The sequence below is a fragment of the Macrosteles quadrilineatus genome, unplaced genomic scaffold (genome assembly GCF_028750875.1).
Source record: "Macrosteles quadrilineatus isolate MER2022 unplaced genomic scaffold, UCM_ALF_1.0 Scaffold_1__1_contigs__length_201487025, whole genome shotgun sequence".
Taxonomy (NCBI): Eukaryota; Metazoa; Arthropoda; class Insecta; order Hemiptera; family Cicadellidae; genus Macrosteles; species Macrosteles quadrilineatus.
The window spans coordinates 64018093-64031620 of NW_026542594.1; the positions used below are offsets into that span (position 1 = coordinate 64018093).

General features: G+C 31.9%; 1 protein-coding gene across 1 annotated transcript in view; it reads left to right on the forward strand.

Annotated features, from left to right (window-relative positions):
- The first annotated feature begins 6993 nt into the window (after positions 1-6993).
- Positions 6994-13528, forward strand: part of LOC128983379 (tachykinin-like peptides receptor 99D) — a 39043-nt gene continuing 32508 nt past the window's right edge. The window contains exon 1 of the mRNA XM_054402638.1: positions 6994-7050. The gene's annotated coding sequence lies outside the window, so the exon portion shown is untranslated. The remainder of the gene's footprint in view (positions 7051-13528) is intronic.

The window sequence follows — 13528 nt, forward strand, 5'->3', positions numbered from 1 at the left end:
GAAAATACAATTTTGCATAGTAATTCCAAACCATTTTGTAGGACTTAAAAATCCTATTACCTTCCCTGTAGCAGCAAGCCTAAGGACTCGTTAAAATAATGTTTTTAAATAGGGAATAAGTTTGAAATTTCTAAGGACATATTTTAGTGAAAATCCAAATCAGCCAAATGCTAACTGTATTAGTCTGCAATTTTGCTCCGGCAAGGGTATTTTTTTTTTATGTCCCCAGGGGCCGACAACCCGTCCGATAAAACTAAAATATGTGTGTCCGTTAGCACGTTAACTCAAGTAAAGGTTCTAAAATATTTCATGGAATATGTTACGAACGTTTAAAACTAAATTTAAACTAGTTTGCAAACCAGCATGGCGTAAACATGGAGTTTCCCTATTTTTGATTCCTTTTACATAAGATTTCGCAATTTCTTTATTTCTATACTAGCAGTATGTCTTAAAAACAAATAAGTATAAAAGTACAAATATTTTAGCCTAATAAAGCGTTGTTGTACAACTTATGGTTACCGAGAAAATTCAAAAAAATAACTAAAAATGTCTATGTTATTGTTTTTAATCGGGAATAGATAAACAGTTGTCCTAATTAGCTTGTTTACGTACATATGGCAAATTGGTTTATTTTTTTCTGAGCTATCTATAAATCAATAAAAACACACTTTATTACCTTCCATGTTAGAGAAAATTGAGTAACCGATAAAAATAGTGTTTTTTGAATATTAAAAATATACAATTTTAAGGGAACTATTGAGAGAAAATTCAAATAGGTAAATGACAATTTTCGTTTTTTGCAGGTTTACTGTAGCAACAGTATTATTTTTTTATATTTCAATATATTTTCAGTAAATTCATTTAGCGCTTGCTGTAAATTTAAATAATTAATTTTGGTTGATTTGATTTTGATTACTAACATCACATTAATTTTGAGCTCAGTGTTTATGTTATTTATTATTAGGTACATTAGTTTACTGGATCAATTGCCGAAAGGAAGTATTTAATACATAAATATAATTATGAAATTTGTTAAATTTTTCCGTCTGTTTAAATGTGTAAAATGTTTTAAATGCTGGAAGGGAGGTTAGGTTTAGGATACTGTAAAGCTCAGAGGTAATATTAAGGTAATAAAGTCACCGTCGTTCCCACATTTTCTGACATAAATTCCGACAGGAATTTAAAATATGCCATTTAAATCAGAATCTATCCCCTTTTCATTTGAATTTAACGTTTTCCTTGAGTGCACCTAAAATGTAATACTAAGATTTATCTAAACCCTTGAATTTATTGATTACATTTCTTTGGGATTAGCAGACTATCGTGAAACTGGACCTTTTTTGCAATGTTTCGGAGCACCTTGTATCGTACCTTTCTGTATTCTCTGCTGTACAATTCCTCAGTAAGAAGAGACTAGTTGTGTCGTTTGCTAAGTGGTGTTTATTTGATTAGATTATACATTACAATCTCAAAATTATATGGAAATTATATGCAAATATAATTTCCATGCAAATTAAAATATATGCAAAATTAAAATTAAAATATATGCAAATTACAATCTCAATTTATATGGATTTTATCAGAAAACTCATTTTATTATCCAGACCAGAAGTATACTTACGCACGTGTTGAAGTGTTGAAGGTTTAGGGTCTGGTTCATAGCAAAGGTAGTATAAAAGTAACAAAATGACCGCGTCCCTACATCCTATGAATATCAAATCCAAGAAGAATTTGGAAGAAATAATCTTTGAATAGGAATAAATTCCCTCTCTCATAAGCATTTACTTGGATTTTGAATGTTTGAAGTCTTGAATTGTAAAACATTAATCAATCGTCAAGAATATGTTGAATACGAAATCTTATTACCCCAGTCCTGGCAAAGCAACATCAAAAATTGTATTTTTTTGCACGCTTATTTATATCAGAAAAATCCCACTATAAACTAAATGATAAGAGTATAAAGCAATTGTATGTTGATCATCTAAACATTTTTGAGTTATTATTCAAAGAAACACCAATTTCGCAATGGACACAGTTTTAAGTTTATTTTATATTATATGTACGGGTGAGCATAGTAGACTATTTAAACGTATAAATGTGTGATTCGGTCTAGAAAGAAGAATTTAATTTTAGATTTTCTTAAAACATTTTTAAATTCTATTCATGTTTACTAAGAAAATACTTTAAACAAATAATACTAATAAAAAAAAGCTCTTCGTGGTGGTAAAAGAAGAAAAACAGAGAAGAGCAGTAGTGCTATTGCTAATGTATAGTTCCAAAGCGGTATAGTTCCAAAATTGATTTGAACCTTAGTTGTTAAATTTGTGTTAAAAACAAACACATAAATCATCCTTTTACAGCAAACCCAGCTTAAAATTGTGTTGCAGTATATACATCAATTACAGTAACTACTAAGTTATATTTTTGCTTATGACTTTATGATCAAACCTATGATATAAGCAGGTTAATACACATGTTCATACAACATTGGTCAGTTCCATACTATGCAGCAGTTTTCATGATGCAATGTTTGCCAACTCTCCTGGACGCAAACTGGAACTATCAGATTCCTTGCTATTCTTGATCAAGTGTTTTCTTTTTCCACCCTCAATGTTAGAATCGTATGCGTTTTAACGGTTACATCTACGGTAAATCATGTTTTTTTTTCTCATGCTTACAAACAGAGTTGATATACAACATTGATTACAGGTCCGTTGATATGATTTGTGTTTAAAACGTCTAATACTTAATAAAAGCAGAAATAATACAAATATGATACAAGTTTTTAAATGTACTAAAAGAAAGAAAGCTTATAAACTGGTTTGGGTGATACATTATTGATTCTTTCTCTGCCGCAAATCTCATCGATATTTATTCTATCCATCCCATTACCCAATGCTGCTGGTTCGTGCAAGATTATCCAGCTCTATCCTGAGTGTCGGATAAATGGTTTGTAGGCTCTGCAGAACCAGGTTATAGATACCAAAGTAAGTTCAGTAACATTTTTTTAGATTTCGGGTCAGTGTAACCTTCCACTATTTCGTAATTTTGATAACATTATTAATAACTCAAAGCTTCTTAGTTATATTTTTATGAAACTGGGAACCTTTTTTAATACGGTTTCTATTGAAAGTCTCATCACGTATTTTTAATCAAACTTTATAAATTTCAAAACAGCAACCTATTGAGGTTAACAAAGTCCAATTTCGTGAAGACGAGCCAGTACAAAAATATCATTTATCATCTTAAATTTTAAGTTAATTTTTGAATAAATTAAATTAAATTATTTAAATTAAGTTAATAAAACTTTGTATGTGGCTTCACATAGTCGAGTTATATTGATATTGGCATAAAAACCTAAACTAAACTACCTAAAATCATAAAAATAAAAACCTGGACTGTGCAACCGTGCCTTGACCTTGCAACCGTGCCTTGACCTTGCAACCGTGCCTTGACCTTACAACCGTGCCTTGACCTTGCAACCGTGCCTTGACCTTGCAACCGTGCCTTGACCTTGCAACCGTGCCTTGACCTTGCAACCGTGCCTTGACCTTGCAACCGTGCCTTGACCTTGCAACCGTGCCTTGACTTGCCTCCACCTCTGTGTGTGTGTGTGTGTGTGTGTCTGCTTTACGACAAACCAAGTCGAGCAACTCACTCATGTCGCCTTGCCCCGCCTCGACTGCTGCAGTGTGTGGCCGGCCTAACATCAACATGGAAGAAGAATAATAAGTATTATTAGCAAGAATTTTAAGATAACTATAATTGAAATGTCTCTTTTGCTAAGTTTCAACAAAACAGTCAAGCTAAAATTACTGTGATTCTGTGGATTTATATATTGTTTCCTATAGTCACCTGACACAGTTTTTACTTTGGCGCACACCAGTATTCCAACCAAACAACACAAAACAGCATGCTATTATTATGCACGTAATCCGTGTACGCTTGAAAATAAGTTGGCAACACTTAAATATATTATGATTACGATATTACTGGGGTTTAGCTGGTGCAGCTTTTCCCATTTCTTTCAATGTTTGGATTTAACCTAACCTAAAAACGTGTTGTACAGTGCTGGAAAGACTAAGACAATTTTATATTATTTATAGTAACTGTAGGAAAAATATAATGAGTAACACGAGTGCAAACTGCCTTTACCCACTAGTTACACAAATAATTATTCTTATTGCATAGATCTCTGATTCATATGGTTTAATCTAATTTTTGTTAGTAAGGCATTATACGATTTAACTAAAATAAAGTCATATCCAACATTCCATGGTTAGTTGTTAGAGGGAACAAAGTTTGTTGATATAACTTTAGGTTCTTATGTCACAACTTATTCTCAACCACATCACGCCTGAATTATATATGACTATGTTCTCCAAGCTTCTTATATTCTAGACTGCTCTTTGATTGATTGAATTTCAAGAAATGTGATTTAAATAAAAATTGTAATTTCAAAAGGGAATATAGCATGTGATGTTAAGTTGACAAAATGGATTTCCCTACTGTACTTTTATTCTGTACTGTAGTTCTATAAGCTTTTTGTATATAGAATGTAAATCTCGTAAAGTAATGAAATTCGTAATAAAAAATCACTTAAATTTCACTTTAATGTTGGATTATTAATATGTTTTTTTTTTCACGCTGTTAAAATTAGATCAAATCAAATCAGTTTTATTTCCACAATATATAAACAATTTACAATTTTTCAAAATATTAAATACAAATATATATAGTCTAGAAGCATTATACAGTAAATTGTTTACGTAAATTAATTCTAGTAAAATTAAATTAAATTACCCATCTGTACTGTCATGAAAACTTTGGTGTTAGTCTTTTAGCGAACTTCCCTATAGGGAAGTAGCTACTGTATTACCGAAGGTGGCACGGTAAGACCTAGACCCGGGACGATTTACTTTCTCATTTTGTTGTCCCCAGAGGCCAAACACACGATTTGTTAAAACTGTTATACAGTATGTGTCCGTAAACGCGATAACTCTAGTAATTTTGGCACGATTTTGATGGAATTTGGCTTAAAGGTGTAGGACCGGATAAGGTTGAGTGAGTTCGCGAACTAGCAAGATCGGGCCAAAAATGGGATTTTTAATCTTTATCCATAAAAAATAGAAATGTAAAATTTTCAACAAATCTTCTTGGAGAGCTTAAAAGAAACTCATTGTATTGAAGTTGAACAATTAAAAGTTACGGAGAGAAAAAAAACATTTATAATTCCAATTTTTTGTGGAGAAAAGAAAGGTGTTCCAGTTTGCTTCTTTATGGATACATGTTGATTAAATTTGGCAAATTTATTCAGTTCATCCTGTAGTGTTACTATTCGGTCAAAATAACACTTGTAAACCTCCCGTAGCAGCAAATTTAAGTACTCGTTGAATATAATGTCAAATAAATTATAACAAATATGTCTTGTTTATAACAATATTTTTGTAAATATCAAATGAGACAAATTGAAATTCGCTTAGTCTGCAGGTTTGCTGAGGCGGGGGTATTTTCATATTTGGACCAAATTAGCTGAGCGAGCAAATGTAGAACTTTGGGAAGTAAAGCTTGTTTACCTCTAAGATAAACTACAATTTTACATTGGCTATGTTTGAATGGGCTATGCTTACTTATCTCAAATACATACATCCATTACATACAAAACAAGGAATCTAGATATTTTGTTAACAATTTGACCTACCATTGGTTATCACGATACTATTTGTTTTATAGCTGGTAGTGATGCTATAAAAGTGTTTCCAAGGCAGTATTTACTTATAACTGATGGCATACCCAGTTGTGGGAACTAATAAAAATAATGCTAGTAGACCAATACAACAAAAGTATGTTATTTCATAGTATTCGTGAATGCTTTATTTTTACATTCTGCATTATGGAGAATTTAAAACAATAAATAAATACATTTTATAGTACACATGTAGTATTGTTTAGAACTTTATAAACGTGATATACAACAAATATGTTACAAGATTTATCTAGATGAACTTACACTTTACAGATCGGTTACCAACTAGGTTAGCTCCAGACCAATAAAGAATAACAGAAAGATATATTTTACGTCGTGTTGTTATAGCTCTGTCCAATCAATTTGGTAAACCATTTTGCTAAAGTGAATTTGCAGTCTTTGTTTATTAAGATTTTAAATATTTTAATCTAAAAAAAAGGTTAAGTTAATCTACAGTTCATTATTATTGATAAAAATATGAATGATAAACTTAACCACGCTTCGTTATTGTTGTGGTTTTTTATTAACTGTTGTTAATACAAGTAATTAACCTTTCGTACGTAACTAGTACTGACGTTAATCTAAAGGCTTATTCCATCTACAGTTATTATTCCCTCACAATTTCCAAAATTGTTTATACTGTACAAGAAACAAGTTAAGTTAACGTTTCCTTTGAATATTAGTTACTATTGAAAGTTAAATACTGCTTAGTCATATAAAGTACAATGTTTTAATACCCTGTGTTTTATAACGCTGAACAAAATGTAAAAATATAATTAAAAGCTGTATTTAATTTTATTGCTATGCATTTAAAATACATATGGATGGTAAACAGAGTATTCAGTATTATTGAACTAATACCGTATGAATTGAAATTACCCAATTTTATGTCCGTTAAATAATATCATTATTTGTGTTATCCATTATAACTATCAATACGGAACAACAAAACATGACCAGGATTACCAGTATTACTAACAAAACATATTCGGATGAATAAATGTTCTGGCAAACCAAATGATGGACAGCATTACTGTAAGGCTTGTGGTCGTGCCAAGGGTTGTTGTACGCATATTATTATATTTGCACTCTCTATCGTACATGGATGTGACGCCGCGCCGGGCGAAGCTGCTCTAGGGGTTGGTAGAGCGCATGTCCGCTAGAGCGCTCTGTACAGTCCAGGATCAGTTTCGCGTAGCGCTCCCTCTTGTGACATGTTCCCGTTCTGTAACACTACTTGGAAAATACGTAAACTCACAACGTCTTTTAAGTGGTTAAACACTGTTTAAAGATGTATTTAAGTGGTGAGTTTTACCTATTATTGTGTTCTTGTAAGTTTTATTTATAATAGCTAATAAAATATTCAATGGATATTTGTGGAAACTACAAATATGCATTACATTTAAAAGTTTATCTGCTTTGCAATAATTTTTTTTTTAACTTAGTAAAGTATTAAAATGTTTTAAATTCAAAAGTGAGGATTAAAAAGTAACACTCAATCAAACAAAACTTTGCAAACATAACAATTCTTTTCATTCGTAATAAATCAGGTAACTTATATTTTTAGTAATTAATTTAGATTATAATTCAGAATTTAAAAATAATAAGACTTAGTTGCTGTTATTTTACATTTTTGTATCTCTTTGAAACTAAATTGATTTGTCAAATCGGTAATTTAACTTGCAGTGTTTATGTTATAATTTATATTTTGAAGTCACGCCTTCGTTTGTATACCAGTTTTGTACAAAACAATCTTCGTGAGTGGATTTTTCTTGTTGAAAAAATAAAATTACGTTTTGATCCATATTTTTTCTGTGTTTTACTACCAGACACAGATTTATATATGTCCAGTGGCAGCCATTTTTGTATAGAAAAACTTCCATCAGAATATACGTTTGAATTTGTAGGAGAATTAGTTAACTGTGGTAACACTTTGTAAATAGGTTACGCTTTTTAATTACTCAAACAATAAATCAATAATAACAGGTACTACCATCACACGCCTGCTCACTTACAGCAAAGTAATAATTACAACTTACGTCAATCAATCCAGTTATGTTTATGGAGGACGCACGTTTCGACCTTTAGGTCATCCTCTGCTCCGCTGTTGCACTAGAGATGTCACAAAAAACACGAAACTGACTATATATAAATAAAATACTAAATATATTTTAGTCTTCGTCACTGTCGTGATTTTATGTTTACGTGGTCAGACTATGTTTTTCAATGTAAATATTTGACGCGGTTGCTACACCAACAATGCAACTAAGTATGGAATAACCTAGTGCAACAGCGGAGCAGAAGATGACCTAAAGGTCGAAACGTGCGTCCTCCATAAACATAACTGGATTGATTGACGTAAGTTGTAATTATTAATTTAAACATCAATCCGTTTGCTACAAATCAATCATAATGAATACAGCAAAGTATATGAACATTTATACGGCAATATTTTAGAAGTGCCTATATAAATATTTTTTTAAACTCTACAAAACTTATTTTGCGTCCGATTGCTTGACAATATCCCCACCTTTGATTGTACCAACCTAATGACAATAAGCGTTATATCCCATGTTTTATTGACATTTGTTTGATTGGTATTTAAAGGCTATTATTTAGTTTTTAGGCTGATTGACATTGATTGAACTTCAACAGGGATGAAAAAATAAAACATCATTTTGTACTGTATCTAAGCTAAATATTGTCGTTCAAAAACACAAAAAGAACTTAAACTTATTTCGTACAATAAAACAAAAGTTATTTCATAAAATTTACTCGTATTTTCAAGGGAAAAAATACAAAGCATTCTAACATAATTTTAGTATACATCGTTTAGGGTTTTCAGCTAAAAATGATATGTCAGCTACACAGGGCATCATCTTTAGGAAGTCTAGAATTTATATACAAAATTCGTGCCTTTCATTTGAAATGAAATGAAAACGTATGGTTACAAAGTATATCAACTTACTTTGGGTGTCCCTCGTGAAAATTTGTTTCATAGTTGTTAGTGCGTCAACTAGTATTCGTGGTAGATAGGATTAATAATAGTTGTTATCAGTTTTAATCCATAATAAAAACCTGTTTATATAATTGTTTGAAGACAAACATACAAACATCGTTAGTTGCAAACTCAACAGACCGAATTATTGAATACCTCATTGAACAGGTGTTTGGTAATAATAAAAACATTTTGACAAGATGTAAGTAATTTAGGATAGCTTAGTATGCCCAGTCAATGGTGCAGGATGACGTAATGTTTAGGCCACATCATTGAAACAATTCATTTAAGCCTTACTCGGTCCCGACCTTCGCATCATCTCGATCGTTAAACTTGAGCTCGGGTCGAATAGTCACTTGAAGCTCAAGTGATGAAATGTACTGTTATCACCATTTAGTCTACCTCTAATTAAAAACCATGAATGTTGAGCCCGACCATACATGATGTTACATTAATGACAGTAAGTAATAAAGTTAAGTAATACAGGATAAGTACATCAATTATTCTATTTTATAGGGAGATTCATGTAATATAATTTTATGTAACGTACATATAATGTATATAGCCATATTTGTTATAAAATATAGCTTTATAAGTTTATGTAACGAAAACTGGCCTATGCTTTCATTTTATACGTGTTATGAAAAAAGAAAGGCTACTCGTTGGCTGTCATTGTTTGTGAAGACGTTTCTTAAAAATCTATATTTGAAAATAATTTAACTTTACTATGAAGATCGAAGAAGTTTCATGAGATATAGGAAACGGCCTTTGCATGAATTTTGTATAAAAAATGTTTAAATAGTCATGTCATTTCATAAAAATATTCATACAAAATTGTCACGTAGTTTATGCTAAAACCCAAAAGAAACCCCAAAAAAATATTATTCATCCAAGTTGTGTATTTACGTGTTGATACGCTCAAGTATGAGGAACGAGTTATGATTGTTATTCTGCGAGTTCTCTCACAAAGATATTGTTAGCGCAGTTATTGGATTGTGGAATCAGAGATCAAATCAGTTTTCCAATTTGTTTGTAACAAATGTTTTTACTTTTATGTCATTCATTGTATGTGGGGGAGAAACGCAATAATGAAATAAGATACTAAACAAATATTTTCACCATTGTTTTATCATCAACTCTGACATGAACTGGACATATAAGTGTTAAATGATCATGATTCGGTGGGAGTATTACAGAGGCTTCCATATTATGTCCGTTAAAAGGTAGTGACAAAGCAGGGATTATTAATGGATTCAATTTACAGTTGGAGAACGTAATAGTGTTACCTTTTCGCTCTGACAGGCTAGTTGAAAGGTCTTGATAGTTTTATCTTCATACCATGAGTTTTGAAATTTAATGAAACATTTTCATCTCTATAAAAGATGTTATTACAATGTTGGTATATGTATTTCACAATTAACAGTATCTCTTTAAAACTTATTCTACAACCAAATGAATTTTGCAACAAGCGTTTTGTCCTACATTTAATTAACTTAAGTCACTTAAGACATTTTACAGATTGTTGGGATAATATATTCTTAACACTGTTTTATTTTCTGCGTGAATATTGATACACTTTGTCTCATTTTATCAAAGAATAGGATTTTTAGCTTTTTAACAGTAAAATAGTACCAAGGTGATGCAAATTGTAAATAAAATTTGTACATTTAGTATATTTATTTATAAAAGCTAATTATTATTTTTAAAATCTACTTAGGCCTACCCCAATGTAAGTAATCGTGCTCAAGCAGTTACAGATCTATTCAAAAGTTATATAGGCTTATGTTTAAAGGATATGACGGTTGAATGATTATTACTATTTAATTTTCAAACTAAATAAAGGCAATATTTTTCAGCAACAGAGTATACGGTAGATATAATGGCGTTCAGGTTATAACAGCGTTTACCTAGTCACGTGACATGTTCGCGCAACCTTGCTAACGTCATTGGAGCTTATTAGCAATATAACCCATGCTACGCTATTACAGGGCGGTTTAGGATCTAAAACTTAATATATTTATAGTATTTTAATATATTAATATATTTACAGTGCTAATTAAACTGGACATTGTTAATGAAAGTTATAAAATTCTAATTTTAAAGATTCAAATGCTCACTATTAATCCTACTTTTATCATTAAAAAATGTATATTCATACTACACAGGCAATAAAATGGTACTATCCTATATTCGAGAAACAACGTTCTCCTCCCCCTTCCAGTGATAGAGCTCAATCTCCTTTCCTTCTGTGATTCCCCTTATCATGAAACGCCGTACTCGTATATGTATTGTATTGACAGGGCTGAGTATATTTGAAATGCCAATACGTTTACACTCACGTTTACATTTTTGGAAATTTATACAGGTTTTTTGTTTTTAAATGTTATTGGTGAGAACAATATTTGGTGCCATAATCTCAATATTTAGTGTAATATCTTTGTGCACAAAATATAGAGAATTATTAATTGTCTACTTACTCCTCAAATATTTAAGCCCTACTGCTTAAGCATTAATAATTTATCCATATAAAATTAACATAGTCCAACAAATTGAATAATTTTTTAAATATTGAAATTATTATGCCATTACCCGAAGTTCTTATAGGCTTTATAACAAAAAACCCCAAGCTACTTACTCTATTTTAAAAGTTTGTGTATGGATAAAAACTTGAATATTCCTCTATTTGAAAATTTACTCTGTACCAAGAACAAAATTGAACACGAAATATTTTCCATTTTTTTTTAAACAAAAACATTCATTATAAAAATAGGTCCTTTCAACTGCTAATATTGGCATCGTTTAAATCTATAAACAACAGTTTTTAAAACATGTGATAGAGCTTTGACAGTTCTATTATAAATTAAAACCGCGTCAGGAGACCTGAGCTTACCAATTCCATAATCATTAAATTTGATGGAAATAGTTTATTTGTGATATTTTAAGGGAGATATTTTAGTGTAAATCCAATCAAGGAAACGGGAATTCGCTTAGTCTACAGGTTTGCTGCGACGGGAATATTAAAAAAATATTTATTTAGCACTTGCATCAAACAAAATCTGTATCACAGCAATTAACACTAGTGGATTATCTAAATTCTGTAGTTGAATGACGTTGACGCTTTGAAGAGGGTTAGCTTCAAGTGGGACAGTATGCCACACTTTTTGAGACTAATTGTCTTAGTTAATTTAGTTAATAGTCTTAGAGAAATACCTGTAAACTAGCGTATGCATCTACAAGGTTAAGCATCAAAAATAAAAATATCGCCAATGCTCCAAAAATAGTTTTAAAGTTTAATGCTACAAAGCTTACGGTCAGCACCACGCCCTCTAGAGGCTGGTCATGAGGGGAGAGGCCAATGAGGACGATGATCGAAGATATTCCACCGATGATTGGAGGGTAGGTGTTTCCCGAAGACATCGGGGGAAGAACCGATAATCGAAGAGGTGAAAGGAGGTCTTGGTCAAGAAAAGTGTTCATCAGTCTTGGAGAGGTCTCAAGAAGTAGCACTTCAAAGAAGGAACCGTCGGGAGTCCCGGATCGAGTAGGGACAGTGGCTTGACAGGATAGTCTGAAGCACCTGTTAAGATCCCGACCAGACTCAAGATCACGAGGACACAACAACCCCACGGCTATATTCAAGACCAAAGGCCACCACCACACTACCACGTTACCAAGGACCAAAGCGACCCGAAGAGGACAGCCAAGGACGAGCGACCGACGACGAGAGGAAGGACTACGCCTGGACCAACCCTTGTGTCTCGAGCGAACAACCCCTGTAACAATTCTCTTTATTTTATATACTTATCAATGGTATGCACATTTAGTTAGATTTATTAAATCATAATATTATACTGGCACTGGTGTTCACTTACTCCACGATCCTAGAGGTCCTCCATCTAGTGAGTACTCTACCCTAGCTACATTTTCCCCCTTTGGAGTAATTTCAGCGAATTTCCCTATAGGGAAGTAGCTATTACCGTAGGTCTCATGGTAAGACTTAGGCCCGGGACCGATTTACTTTTTCATTTTGATGTCCCCAGAGGCCAAAAACACCATTCGTTCAAATTTTTATATATGTATATATATATATATATATATATAGATTTATATATATATGTGTCCGTGAACACGATAACTTGAGTAATTTTTATCCGATTTTGATGAAATTTGGTTTGAAGGTGTAGGTCGGGATAAACTTGAATGAGTTCGCGATCCATCATGATCGGACCATGGGAACAGGGTTTTATGGGGGGTTTTATGGGGTAAAAATTGGGTTTTCTCACTTTTGACCCTCAAAACACAAAATTTCCCAATTTTTCTCTAAACCTTCTTAAAGAGCTTAAAAAAACAAACAGTTCAGTATATCAAAGTGTTTTTGTACGGTTATTGGTTACGGAGAAAACTAAAAAAATTGTAAATTTAAAATTCTCATGTTATTCTTATGGAGAATATTTTAAAATGTTGTAGTTTGCTTGTTTATGGATCTCTTTTGATCAAACTTGGAAAATAGCCTATATTCATTTTATACTAAGCAATAATTATTTTACTTAAAACACACACTTTATTAGTTTCCTTGTAGCAGCAAACCTAGGTACTCGTTAAACCTAATGTTATTTAAATAGATCGATTGAAAATCAATTCAGCCAAATGGAAATTCGCTTAGACGGCAGGTTTGCTGCGGCGGGGGTATTTTGTTTGGTAAAGGTTTTCGTAAGTTTTCTTTTACCTATACAGAGGAGAAGAGGTCATAGAGCTTTATGGTGGTTTGCACCGTTTTGATTTGA